The 14,392-nt window shown below is 26.5% G+C and overlaps 1 protein-coding gene across 9 annotated transcripts in view; it reads left to right on the forward strand.

The window, feature by feature from the left end:
* Positions 1-14,392, forward strand: part of LOC142222327 (CUB and sushi domain-containing protein 3) — an 839,952-nt gene that overhangs the window by 541,301 nt on the left and 284,259 nt on the right. The window lies entirely within an intron of this gene.

Below are 14,392 nucleotides of genomic sequence, written 5' to 3' on the forward strand. Positions count from 1 at the left end.
TTGGTTTTAAAAACTCTTCTATAATTATACTAAAATATATGGTTACCAAGACAATAGAAAATTGTTAAATATTTTGTGTTTGTTTAAATCCAATTAATAATATACCCAAGGAAGATATTTTTTTATATGTGAATGAGTTATAATTAAAAACTTAAAATTAATCAAACTATGTGAAATTAAATTTAAAAATTTCAAAGCAAAAATTAGAAAAAATCCTTGTCCTTGTACTAATCCGAAACCGATATATATACATTCACTTACTCTCTAATTGTTTAACTATAATACAATTGTGAAAAAATAATCTAAAAAATTTTAAATTAAATTAAAAAAAAATATAATTAAAATGTTCCCAACAAAAAATTCCCTATATCCTATTTTGGGCTATCGTTTGGGTAGTTGGAATAGACGAAGAAAAAAATATCAACAGTTTTTGTAATTGAAAAAAATGGAAACTTTCTATACCTGAAAAATCACTTTATATTGGCATAAACTAAAATTATTACTGAATTATTGGATTTGTAATCTGATTAACAAAATGTTCCAAAAAAATTGCTCAAAAAAGTAGAAATATTTCAATATGATGATCATCTGTAAATGAAAATCTAAATTAATATACTCATTCCAATGTCTTAAAAAAATTATTAATTTTACAAGGTAAGCCAATGTAAACGAAGTAGATTTTTAATTATAAAGCAGCTATAATATCAGAAATTTTCAATAAATTGGTCAGATCATAGATGACAAAGATAAATCCAGCCTCATTTCCTTTTAAAACTCTTATCAACAGTTTATAATATTTCCAATAAAAAAAAATTAAATATTTCGATAATTTTCTATGGTATGAAATTACTACAGAACCGCGTCTTTTCAATACGACATCTTAACTTATTAAAATTGTGTCATAACGATATTTTTCCCAGTTTAGTGCATTATTTTATCTCCCCTCCGTAACATGAATGAAATTTCTGATTCTAAGTAGTTTCATACAGGAGCATTGAGTCACTTGGTGAATACATTGAAGACAAAGAGATATTTTCCCCGTCGGTGTATTAAATATGATTTTCTCTTAAAGACTCTATCCATGCTCTCTAAATATTTTTATTTGACAAAATTAGGGTCGAAATAAAATAAGTGTAGGTTGCCAAAAAAGCCTTCATAGCGGCGATGATTTTATCATTCAACTGATATTGTATTTGCGGCCAACAAGTGAAGCTCCGAATGAAAAATAATTCGAATAGAGCTAAATAAGGTGGACGTCAGTTTGTGCATTCATAGAAAATTCATAGTCATAGTTCAGTCCCACGATCATTCTATTCTCCTCCAAGTAGTATATGTGGATCATACTTGTGAATACCAAAAAATGATGTTCATCAACTTCTCGACCGATGGAACAGTCTTCACTGGTGTGTGTATACCTTCGCCCTGCTATATACCACCAGATTCATGTTTCGAAGACCGTAACGACTTTGTAAACACCCTCAAACATTGAGCTTAACTGGTCTCAATATTGGGTTTATTATTCATAGTGAGCAACATGGCTTTTTGTCTACCTCGCACACATCCAATAGGTGATAATCGCTACCACGACAATTTTTGGTCGTATTATATTTTGTGGTAGCCATTTTTGGGGTACTTGACGTGGCTCACCAAAAACCACTGTGCATCGTCATTGAAATACGCTAATTCTTTTTTTAAAGATATACGGAGAAAAGGAATATGACAACCATTTTATGTTTGACGAGAAAATAACATTTTTGCAGCAAAAATATGCCTTGTCCAAATATAACATTTTTCCATCTCTGCATATAGCTGTTGAAGAAGTGTCATCGTCCACAACGTGCCTCCTTGCTGAATATTTCATCTTGATCTTTTGGTAATTTTTTCACGCGTTGGGGTCCCACCTGCGGTCATATTTTTGCAAACTAAGTGAATAAAAAGAGGACAACACTGATTTTATTTTAAATGTTTTGCTATCTTACAAAATATTTCTTAACATATTCTCACAATACCTTATTTTCTAATCCATAAGTGAATACAAACTATTATAGATTACTAATATAATAGTTTGTATTCACTTGTTTCTAAGTGCTCATTCTCACCTTCAAGCCGCGAACTCCCTCGCACAACTATTAGAAGAACTAACCGAAATAAATTATTAAAACTGGCTTTTATATTGACGATTGACAGCTCTGTCGTATAGCTTAACAGTTTTGAGGTTATATGTACATAGATGAACGTCAAAAGATGTGTTCACGTTGATCCCACACAAGTTGTTTATCGCTCCAAAAAGTTTGGATGAAAGAAATGCTCCACAAATACATTCGCGGTGCTTCGACATACGGCAATGACATAGCGACAGGTGATGAATCGTAGATTTACGTATATGAGCCCGAAAGTAAACAGCAGTCGACTGTATAGGTGTTTCAAGATGAACCATATCCAACAATAGTTGCTGGCACACAAAGGACTTCCAAGCAATCGTACCACAATAATAACGCATTTTTTGCCAGATGTTTTCCAAAGAATCATGAAAACCCTGACAACGGATCACTTTTCATCACGATAATGCGAGCTCTCAAACATCGACTTGAACAATTGCATTTTTGCAATTGGCTCCGAATGACTTTTTTCCCGTACGTAAAAAATAAAATAAGTGGTCAAAGTTTTTAAACACCTGAAGAAGCGGTTAATACATTCAGAATGCATATTGAGGATATACCCAGGGCTGTGGAGTCGGAGTCTTGGAGTCGTAGTCTGAAGATTTTGCTGGAGTCGGAGTAGGAATCTGAGTCGTAAACATTTTGCTCGACTCCGACTCCAGATAAACTAAATTTTTTAAAACACTTCATATTTTTGTAACAAAACAAGTTTTTACCCAAATTAGTTTCCATTGCGTTATTCATTAGATCTGTAAATGAAAAGCAACTTCCAATTACGGAGATAATTTTATGTTTCCTAGAATTTTAGACTGGCAGATGGGCTGAATCGATCCATTTTAATGTCCACCAACATAACAATTTATTTGAAATACTTCGAACAATCGATTTTACTTTTATACCCACCACCATAGAATGGTGACGGGGGTATAATAAGTTTGTCATTCCGTTTGTAACACATCTAAATATCGATTTCCGACTATATAAAGTATATATATTATTGATCAGGGAGAAATTCTAAGACGATATAACGATGTCCCTCTGTCTGTTGTAATCACGCTACAGTCTTGAATAATGAAGCAATCGTGCTGAAATTTTGCACAAACTCGTCTTTTGTCTGCAGGCAGGTCAAGTTCGTCGATGATCTATATCGGTCCAGGTTTTCATATAGTCCCCATATAAACCCCCTCCCGATTTGGGGTCTTGGGCTTATAGAAATCGTATTTTTTATCCAATTTGCCTGAAATTTGAAATCTAGAGGTATTTTATGACCATAAAGAGGTGTGCCAAAAATAGTGAGTATCGGTCCATGTTTTGGTATAGCTCCCATATAGACCGATCTCCCGATTTTAATTCTTGGGCTTATAGAAGCCGCAGTTTTTATCCAATTTATCTGAAATTGGAACTCGAGAGGTACTTTAGAACCGTAAAGAGGTGTGCCAAAAATGGTGAGCATCGGTCCATGTTTTGGCATGGTCCCCATATAAACCGACCTCCCGATTTGGGGTCCTGGGCTTATAGAAACCGTAGTTTTTATCCAATTTGCCTGAAATTGAAAATCTAGAGGTGCTTGAGGACCATCAAAAGGTGTGCCGAAAATGGTCCGTATCGTTCCATGTTTTGGTATAGCCCCCATATAGACCGATCTCCCGATTTTACATCTTGGGTTTATAGAATCCGTAGTTTATATACAATTTACCTGAAATTGGAAATTTATAGGTATTTTAGGACCATAAAGAGGTGTGCCACAAATGGTGAGCATCGGTCCATGTTTTAGTAAGTTTTTATCGGTCCATTTAGTAATGCCTCCATATAGACCGACTTCACTTCTTGAAGATATAGATGGCGCACTGATCATGAAAATTGCTTGAAACTCAATGTAAAATTTCTAGATTTAACTTTTCGGGTGAAAATCTACAGATTTAAGATTTCAAATCAAGACGTTGTTTTATAATTTTCTTGCACACTTAGAAGAGATGTTAATGATTCCTCTAAAACTCAAACAAAAATGGTTCTTATAAATCCAGAATCTGATATAGTCTTCATAGGTGAAATCTTTAAATTTATCTTCGGGAAGTGTCCTCAAGTCCTCAAGCCCTCCTGAAATTTCAAAGCAAACCCTAATATTTGGTTCATGGTGGTGGGTATTTAAGATTCGGCCCGGCCGAACTTACTGCTGTATATACTTGTTTTAATTTTATTTTAGGACCATATAACTATATATGTACATATATTGAATATTGAAAGATTTTTTTTTTCAAAAATTTATTTCTATAGAAAATTTTGTCAACATTTTATTTCTATTGAAACTTTTGTCAAAATTTTATTTCTATAGAAAGTTTTTTTCAAAATTTTATTTCTATAGAAAATTTTATCAAAATTTTTTCTATAGAAAATTTTGTCAAAATTTTATTTCTATAAAAATTTAGTAAAAATTTTATTCTAATGAAAATTTTGTCAAAATTTTATTTCTATAGATATTTTGGTCAAAATTTTATTTCGAGAGAAAATTTTGTCAAAAATTTATTTCTATAGAAGGTTTTTTCAAGATTTTATTTTTATAGAAAATTTTGCAAACTTTTATTTCTATAGAAAATTTTGTCACAATTTTATTTTTGCAAACTTTTATTTCTATAGAAAATTTGGTCAAAATTTTATTTCTATAGAAAGTTTTTTCAAAATTTTATTTCTATAGAAAGTTTTTTCAAAATTTTATTTCTATAGGAAGTTTTTTCAAAAATTTATTTCTATAGAAAGTTTTGTCAAAAGTTTATTTCAATAGAAATTTATTTCAAAATTTTATTTCTATAGAAAATTTTGCAAACTTTTATTTCTATAGAAAATGTTGTCAAAATTTGATTTCTCAAGAAAATTTTGTCAAAATTTTATTTCTATACAAAATTTTTTCAAAATTTTATTTCTATAGAAAGTTTTTTCAAAAAAATATTTCTATAGAAAATTTTGTCAACATTTTATTTCTATACCAAATTTTGTTAAAATTTTATTTCTATAGATTTTTTGGTCAAAATTTTATTTCTACAAAAAATGTTCTTAAAATTTTATTTCTATAGCAAATGTTCTCAAAATTTGATATATTTAAGATTTTATCGAAATGTAGTATGCAGAGTATATTATAGTCGGCCCCGTCCAACTTCAGACTTTCCTTATTTGTTTTTTACTAAAATTGTGTTTCGTGCCATAACGTTAGATTTAAATTTTAAGTACATATACTTTGTACAAGTATATACAATTTTGTCTAAATCGGTTCAGTTTCAAATTCATACACGTGAGAATATAAACCTTTATGTAGCTAGCATTTACGGTACCCCCCACAATAGAACTACAATTTAGTGGTATTAAAATTTAGTTATTTAGTTATATTACCCGGAGTCGAGGCAGATGAAAAATGCTGGAGTTGGAGTCGAGCAAAATTGGCTCGACTCCACAACCCAGGATATACCTCATTCAGAAGCAGTTACTTTCGATGCATTTTATTTGTATTTGTTGTATAATCCCGAAATATAAACGGAACCCTCGTAATTAAATCTGTGATTGATATTATAATTTTCGTGACTGAAGCATGATTGAATCAGAAAAAAAATTTTTTCTGCGTACTATTTAGTTTTGCCATTTTAACCATAAATTTAGAATTTCTGATATTAATAGCGTTGAAAATGTAATCCTATCATTTAAATCGATGAAAACCATTTTATAGCTAATTATATCTCTGTTTATTTCACAATTAAATATTAAATGAAGTTAAGAATTATGGCAAAAATTACTCAATTCCAATAATAAACCATATCCATATGATATTGTAAGGCCAAATTCTACCATGATGATTATACATGACCATACGGCCGGCATAAGGAACTATGGAAATATGACAACATAGAAATATGGAATAAACTGAATACAACACAATAAGCTGAAATTTTTCACGAGATTCGAGATTCAAACACCAAACCACAAATGAGAGATGATATGCTGACTTTAAGAAAAAAAAAATAGATAAAAAATAAAGACTTTTCTATACATCAAAGATCGAGGAGATCCAACAATATTATCGCATAAGAATTGGAAACCACGGAATGATTTCATAAAAACAAAAAAATATGGCATATTTTGAACAATGCCAAATATCTTAAATAAATATATAAAAATATTAATAAATTCCCTAATGTGGGAGAGATATTCAAATTGAATTCTACTTCCTTATACCATTTCGCTTCAAACAAATTCTAATCAAAAATTTCTAAAGTACAATTTTCGAAACTCTTTGTAAAAAGTGACTTAAATAATAAATACGGTGGAAGTTCTTTAAAGCATATGTATTTTTAAAATACCATATCAAATTAGTACAATAACCATTAAACATTTTGGAGCAATAAAATATCATCTCAAAAATAGCATATGGAAACACTTCTTCAAATAGGATGGTGAAAAGCATTCGTTCGTAAAAGCCATAAAATATAAACGAAAAATTCAATATTAAACCAATAGCGGAGACAGTCAAAAAGAATCATATTTTTTTACAAAAAAAAAAATAAATAAATTTTATATGATTTACATGAAACCGAGACACAGTGATTTAAAAATAGACGACAAAATATGCCAATATATATAAAATATATATATATAACGAATTTCAATAAATATTAATAAAATATAAGTGTTGTGTTAAAATTTTCAAATCCTTTAAAGGAGAACAAAAAAAAAACAAAATTTACAATTTCCTTTAAAAAAAAATCTTTAAAGAAAAAAAATCATAACCTATTTATGGAAAAGTGTAAAAATAAATTTTCTTTAATTGTTAAAAACCAAAAAAAAAAAATAATCTACAATTGTATGTGAATTCTTAAACCAAAAAATAAAAATACCTTCCAGGAATGATTACTCCTCTCCCAGCCAACCAATAATTGGGACTGATGTCTTTCAATGTTACTAACACATATATAATCTCCATAATAAAATATTCTATAACATCCTTATATATAATACACAAAAATTTATTTATGTACTTATGATTATTGTCTAGAGACATTAATTAAGTGTAATTGAAAACCGACAAACAATGTTATAAATATATGGAATAAACAAAAAACAACAACAACAATTAAGTGACATGAAAACCACACAATAAAATTCAACAATGAATGTAAAACCAACACCATTTCATCTAATGGAGTTAAAAGCGTGTATGTGTTAGTGTGTTTTATCAAAACAATTGAACGTTTTAATTTTGGTTGTTTTTTTATTGCTGAACGTTTATGTGTTCCAATGTAAAAATAAAAATGTCTATGAACATTGTTATTATTGTGTCTTCTATATTTGTATTTGCCAACACATACAAAATAAACCGATTGTAATTGTTCTTTGAATAAAATTAATGTGTGTATCAAATATAAAAATTAAAACAAATGGAAAAATAATTACATTGGACAATCGTTATATTATTGAAATGATGCTGCTATTCGGTTTTATAAGGTGAGTACATCTGGGCGTATGATAAATGCCATCTTTTTTAAACCACATGCGCTCACACAACGTATACGCTCCACTGCTACACTTGTATGAAATTATGCTTTAGCCGCTCGAGTTTAGCCGCTAAAATCGTCATTTTTTCACGATTACTTTTCTTTAATAATCCATTTTAAGGAATACAAACTTCGTGAAAATTTGCTTTGGGATATTTCCCAACAAGTTATAATGAAATCTGCAACAAATATGTATAATTGTATGGTTTTTTTTACTGATTTAGTTTTCACTTTAGTGAAATTTAGCGGCTAAACTCGCACTTAATACTCACCTTTAGAGAGTAGTGTTTCCAGGGAGAATTGTCGGTTTAACCTGCAAGGAAAAACCAAGTTCCCTACTTTCCCCTACATTTCTAAAAAAAACTCCCTATAATTTCTTCTACAATATTTTTCGTTCAATTCAAACAAATTTTTACAAAGCAAAAATGTTTCTATGTGCTTTACTATCTTAAAACATATGAAAATGCAACGTATATTACGTAAAAATAAATTTATATTACCACCAGAGTTGAAAGAATTATACCAAACATAGTAATTTTTTACTATTAGGTAGATTGTTCGAAATCTTGATGTCTCAATAGAAATAAAATTTTGGAAAAAAGTTTATATAAAAATAAAATTCTGGAAAATGTTTCTATATAAAAAAAAAAATTGTACGTTTTTCTATAGAAATCAAATTTTAAAAAATATTTCTATAGAAATAAAATGTTAACAAAATTTTCTATAGAAATTTTGACAAAATTTTATAGAAATACAATTTTGACAAAATTTTCTATAGAAATAAAATTTTAACAAAATTTTCTATAGAAATAAAATTTTGAAAAAAATTTCTATAGAAATACAATTTTGACAAAATTTCCTATAGAAATAAAATTTTGACAAAATTTTCTAGAAATAAAATTTTGACAAAATTTTCTATAGACATAAAATTTTGACAAAATTTGCTATAGAAATAAAATTTTGACAAAATTTTCTATAGAAATACAATTTTGACAAAACGTTATATAGAAATAAAATTTTGACAAAATTTTCTATAGAAATAAAATTTTGAAACAATTTTCAATAGAAATAAAATTTTAACAAAATTTTCTATAGAAATAAAATTTTGAAAAAAAAAATTCTATAGAAATACAATTTTGACAAAATTTCCTATAGAAATAAAATTTTGACAAAATTTCCTATAGAAATAAAATTTTGACAAAATTTTCTAGAAATAAAATTTTGACAAAATTTGCCATAGAAATAAAATTTTGACCAAATTTTCTAAAGAAATAAAATTTTGACAAAACGTTATATAGAAATAAAATTTTGACAAAACTTTCTATAGAAATAAAACAATTTTCAATAGAAAAAAATTTTGACAAAATATTCTATAGAAATAAAATGTTGACAAAATATTCTATAGAAATAAAATGTTGATAAAATTTTCTATAGCAATAAAATTTTGACAAAATTTTCTGTAGAAATAAAATTTTGCTGAATTTTCTATAGAAATAAAATTTTTGCAAAATTTTCTATAGAAATAACATTCTGACAAAATTTTCTATAGAAATTCGCTACATGTAGGTTTTTTTTCTACTATTTAGCGTCTTGTAGGGACGTAGGGACACAATGTAGGGACTTTTTCACTCAACACAATCTTCAAAAATTTTTACATTTTGGTGGTTCTAGAAGTGGAAATTAGAAGCCGGCAAGGCTTGATTTTTAACAATGTGTGATAACCACGGTTACCACTCGTGCCAAAAAAACTTCAACAACATTTTCAAGAAAAACTTACCGCAAATCTACCCAACAAATATTTCTATAGAAAATTTTGCCAAAATTTTATTTCTATAGGAAATTTTGTCAAAATTTTATTTTTATAGAAAATTTCGTCAAAATTTTATTTCTATAGAAACTTTTGTAAGAATACTATTTCTATAGAAAATTTTGTAAAAATTTTATTTCTACATAAAATTGTTTCAAAATTTTATTTCTATTAAAATTTTGTCAAAATTTTATTTCTATATAAAATTTTGTCAAAATTTTATTTCTATAGAAAATTTTGTCAAAATTTTATTTCTATAGAAAATTTCGTCAAAATTTTATTTCTATAGAAAATTTTGTCAAAAATTTATTTCTATAGAAAATTTCGTCAAAAGTTTATTTCTATAGAAAATTTTGTCAAAAATTTAGTTCTATATAAAATTTTGTCAAAATTTTATTTCTTTAGAAAATTTTGTCAAAATTTTATTTCTATAGAATTTTTTTCAAAATTTTATTTCTATAGAAAATTTTGTCAAAATTTTATTTCTATAGAATTTTTTTCAAAATTTTATTTCTATAGAAAATTTTGTCAAAATTTTATTTCTATAGTAAATGTTGTCAAAAATTTATTTCTATAGAAAATTTTGTCAACATTTTATTTCTATAGAAAATTTTGTCAAAATTTTATTTCCATAGAAAATTTCGTTAAAACTTTATTTCTATATAAACTTTCGTCAAAATTTTATTTTTATATAAAATGTTGTCAAAATTTTATGTCTATATACAAAATCTTGCCAAAATTTTATTTCTTTAGAAAATTTTGTCAAAATTTTATTTCTATAGAAAATTTTGTCAAAAATTTATTTCTATGGAAAATTTTGTCAAAATATGAAGTTTTGTTAAAGTTTTATTTCTATTGAAAATTTCGTTAAAATTTTATTTCTATATATAAAATCTTGTCAAAATTTTATGTCTATAGAAAATTTTGTCAAAATTTTATTTCTATGGAATTTTTTTTTTTCAAAATTTTATTTCTATAGAAATTTTTTTTCCAAATTTTATTTCTATAGAAATTTTTTTCAAAATTTTATTTCTATAGAATTTTTTTTCAAAATTTTATTTCTATAGAAAAATTTCACAAAGCTTAGCTCTCTGTAGACTCACATACATTCTTATGAAAAAAAATCCATTGATTCACGTAAATTCGCCTCACTTAAGAAAATTATCGCGCCTCACCATTGAGTTGTATATTACGTTTTTAGAGTCCGAAGATGCAAATGAGAGTTAATGTGGTAGTCGTTATATGTTCAAACCTTGAATTGTCGAAGTAATTTATCTGGAGAACCTGAGAGAACCTGGAGAAGCGTTTCCATAGAAAATTTCGTTAAAATTTTATTTCTATATAAACTTTCGTCAACATTTTATTTTTATATAAAATTTTGTCAAAATTTTATTTCTATAGAAAGTTTTGTCAAAATTTTATTTCTATACAAAATGTTGTCAAAATTTTATTTCTATATATAAAATCTTATCAAAATTCTATTTCTATAGAAAATTTTGTAAAAATTTTATTTCTATAGAAAATGTTGTCAAAATTTTATTTCTACATAAAATTTTTTCAAAATTATGTTTCTATATAAAATTTTGTCAAAATTTTATTTCTATATAAAGTTTTGTCAAAATTTTATTTCTATATAAAGTTTTGTCAAAATTTCACTTCTATATAAAATTTTGTCAAAATTGTATTTCTATATAAAATTTTGTCAAAATTTTATTTCTTTATTTAAAATCGTGTCAAAATTTTATTTCTATAGAAAATTTTGTGAAAATTTTACTTCTATAGAAAATGTTGTCAAAATTTTATTTCTATAGAAAATTTTGTCAACATTTTATTTCTATAGAAAATTTTTTCAAAATTTTATTTCTATAGAAAATTTTGTCAACATTTTATTTCTATAGAAAATTTTGTCAAAATTTTATTTCCATAGAAAATATCGTTAAAACTTTATTTCTATATAAACTTTCGTCAAAATTTTATTTTTATATAAAATGTTGTCAAAATTTTATTTCTATATACAAAATCATGCCAAAATTTTATTTCTTTAGAAAATTTTGTCAAAATTTTATTTCTATGGAAAATTTTGTCAAAAATTTAGTTCTATATAAAGATTTGTCAAAATTTTATTTCTATAGAAAATTTCGTTAAAATTTTATTTCTATAGAAAATTTGGTCAAACTTTTATTTCTATGGAAAATTTTGTCAAAATTTTATTTCTATAGAAAATTTCGTTAAAATTTTATTTCTATAGAAAATTTTGTTAAAATTTATTGCTATAGAATTTTTTTCAAAATTTTATTTCTATGGAAAATGTTGTCAAAATTTTATTTATATGGAAAATTTTTTTTCCAAAAATTTTATTTGTATAGAAATTTTTTTCAAAATTTTATTTCTATAGAAAACTTTCACAAAGTTTAGCTGTCTGTAGATTCACATACATTCTAACGAATAAAATCTCTTGATTCACTTAAATTCGCCTGACATAAGAAAATTATCGCGACTCACCATTGAGTTGTATGTTACGTTTTTAGATTGCGAAGATTCAAATGAGAGTTAATGTTGTAGTCGTTATATGTTCAACCCTTGAATTGTCGAAGTAATTTATCTGGAGATCCTGATAAGCGTGAGTATGATTAAAATCGAAGGAGTTTTTAAAATCTAAACATCATAAGTGTGACAGGAATTTGTTAGCGTGAAGATGTTCGTAAGCTTGAGTAATTGTGAGCATATTTTCCGAGATTCGTGACTCACGGGCACTTAGGAACAGATTATTGTCGTGACTCACACTCACGCACGACATTTGATTGGTCAATCACGTTGTTACCATCATTTTCATGTATCATGACAATTTTGTGTTATGGGACCAACTCTACGCACATGGCATTACAAACTTGCCATGTCGGACCACATTTCAAAAGATAGTGTGATGGACCATATAGTTCCCACGGTCAGATAACATGTTGTCCCTATTGTGGAGGTGTCCACTTATTAGAGGAACATTTTAAAGTGATCATATATCAAACGAGCGACGAAAATTCTCTCTTTTTGAGAGGTATTCGGTATTCTATGGATGACAGTTTTTTTATCTGTCTGTTTGCTCTTTCTAGATTTTGGCAAAATTTTAATATTTACCTACACACAAACAAATATTTTTTGTCTTCAATCACGAAATTAGTTGATCCAATTAATTTTTAATTGAAACGTCTTCAATTGATAATATCAATTAAAAATTAAAAATTAAATTTTGTGATTGATTTTTGTTTCAGTTAAAAAATTTGTTGAATCAATTAAAATTTTAATTAAATATTTTGTAAAACTCAATTAAGACTTTAATTGGAAAAATGTCCGTGAATTTTTTTTCTGTGTAGTAATCAGTTCAGACGGTGCAATCAATTAATTCAAATTATTATACATTTAAATTATTATACATTGTTATAAAATTAACTAAAAAATTGTTTTTTTTTTTGCAAATTTCAGGTAATTATTTTATCTTTGTCGAGTTATATATTTTGTTTGGTAAGTATGTAGTAGATAAAGAGGCTTTAAAATCTCACACAATTGACATATCATCAGCATAGACCAAATAACTTTTTATCATATGTTAACTCCTAGAATTGGATTTTAAACAATTCGTTAATTTCTATACTCGTATTTGGATCTTGTGGGACAAAATATAATATAAGATAACGGTAACAATTTTGTATAGGCTAAAAACTGTAATTATATCCGAATTAGTTAAAAGTGGGCATATGCTACAAGTATTTCAGATTTAATTTATGGACATTTTTTTGTCATTGTATATTCTTCTTTTTGTTTAATTACGTATATGTAAAAATAATTTTCATAAATTTTCTTAAAATGGTTTCCCCATATCCATAAAATCCCATAGAAATTATGACAATAAAAAACATGTTTGATTGTATATAATTTGCCTATGGGAAACACATTCGCCCACATGGAAATGGCATCTCCTGATTTTTTTTGTCTCATTATTTTTGTATGTTTCTTTCATTTTCAATTTACAGTAACATATAAAAGGACTTAGAGTACAAAATTTATTCATTGTCCTTTAGCATAAGGGTGCAGGAAACATTTGAGGCTATTATGTACATTCAGCATAGTCACGTTGTACAACACAAGAACTATATGAACGTTAGAGCGCCAAAATCACGTAAACTGCAAAAAATAAGTAAACTACCCAGAAAAAAAAGAGAAGCCCAAAAGGCTATGAAAATATTCTTTTGTATCGGGAAGTGGTTCGTTAGCCATGAATTTTATGGGGCGAAAGTCATATTTTTAAGGATGGTCTGCATTGATTTCGCATAGGTTCTTCAGATGTGATGCTATGCCGTTTTTCAGATTTCATTTGAAAAAAAAAAAAACTTAATAAAATATATTTGTTTCTTTACATTTTTACGTGTATCGAACAACATAGCATAAGTTTAATTCCATGGATATTCGGCCTTGCCGAAGATTTTGAGGCATAACCGGAGTAGCCATAACGGTTGCCACTCGAGTCAAAATTAATCTACCAAATTTTGAAGATAATTTTACCAAAAAACTACCAAACAAAAAACTCTTGTTTTACAAAATTTGATTTCTATAGAAAATTTTGTCAAAATCTTATTTCTATAGAAAATTTTGTCAAAATTTTTTCTATAGAAAATTTTGTCAAAATTTGTTCTATAGAAAATTTTGTGAAAATTTTTTTTCTATCGAAAATTTTGCCAAAATTTTATTTATATCGAAAATTTTGTCAAAATTTTATTTCTATAGAAAATTTTATTTCTATACAAAATTTTGTCAAAATTTTATTTCTATACAAAATTTTTTCTATAGAAAATTTTGTCAAAATTTTATTTCTATCGCAAATTTTGTCAAAGTTTTATTTCTTT

Source organism: Haematobia irritans, chromosome 1 (genome assembly GCF_050003625.1).
Source record: "Haematobia irritans isolate KBUSLIRL chromosome 1, ASM5000362v1, whole genome shotgun sequence".
NCBI lineage: Eukaryota > Metazoa > Arthropoda > Insecta > Diptera > Muscidae > Haematobia > Haematobia irritans.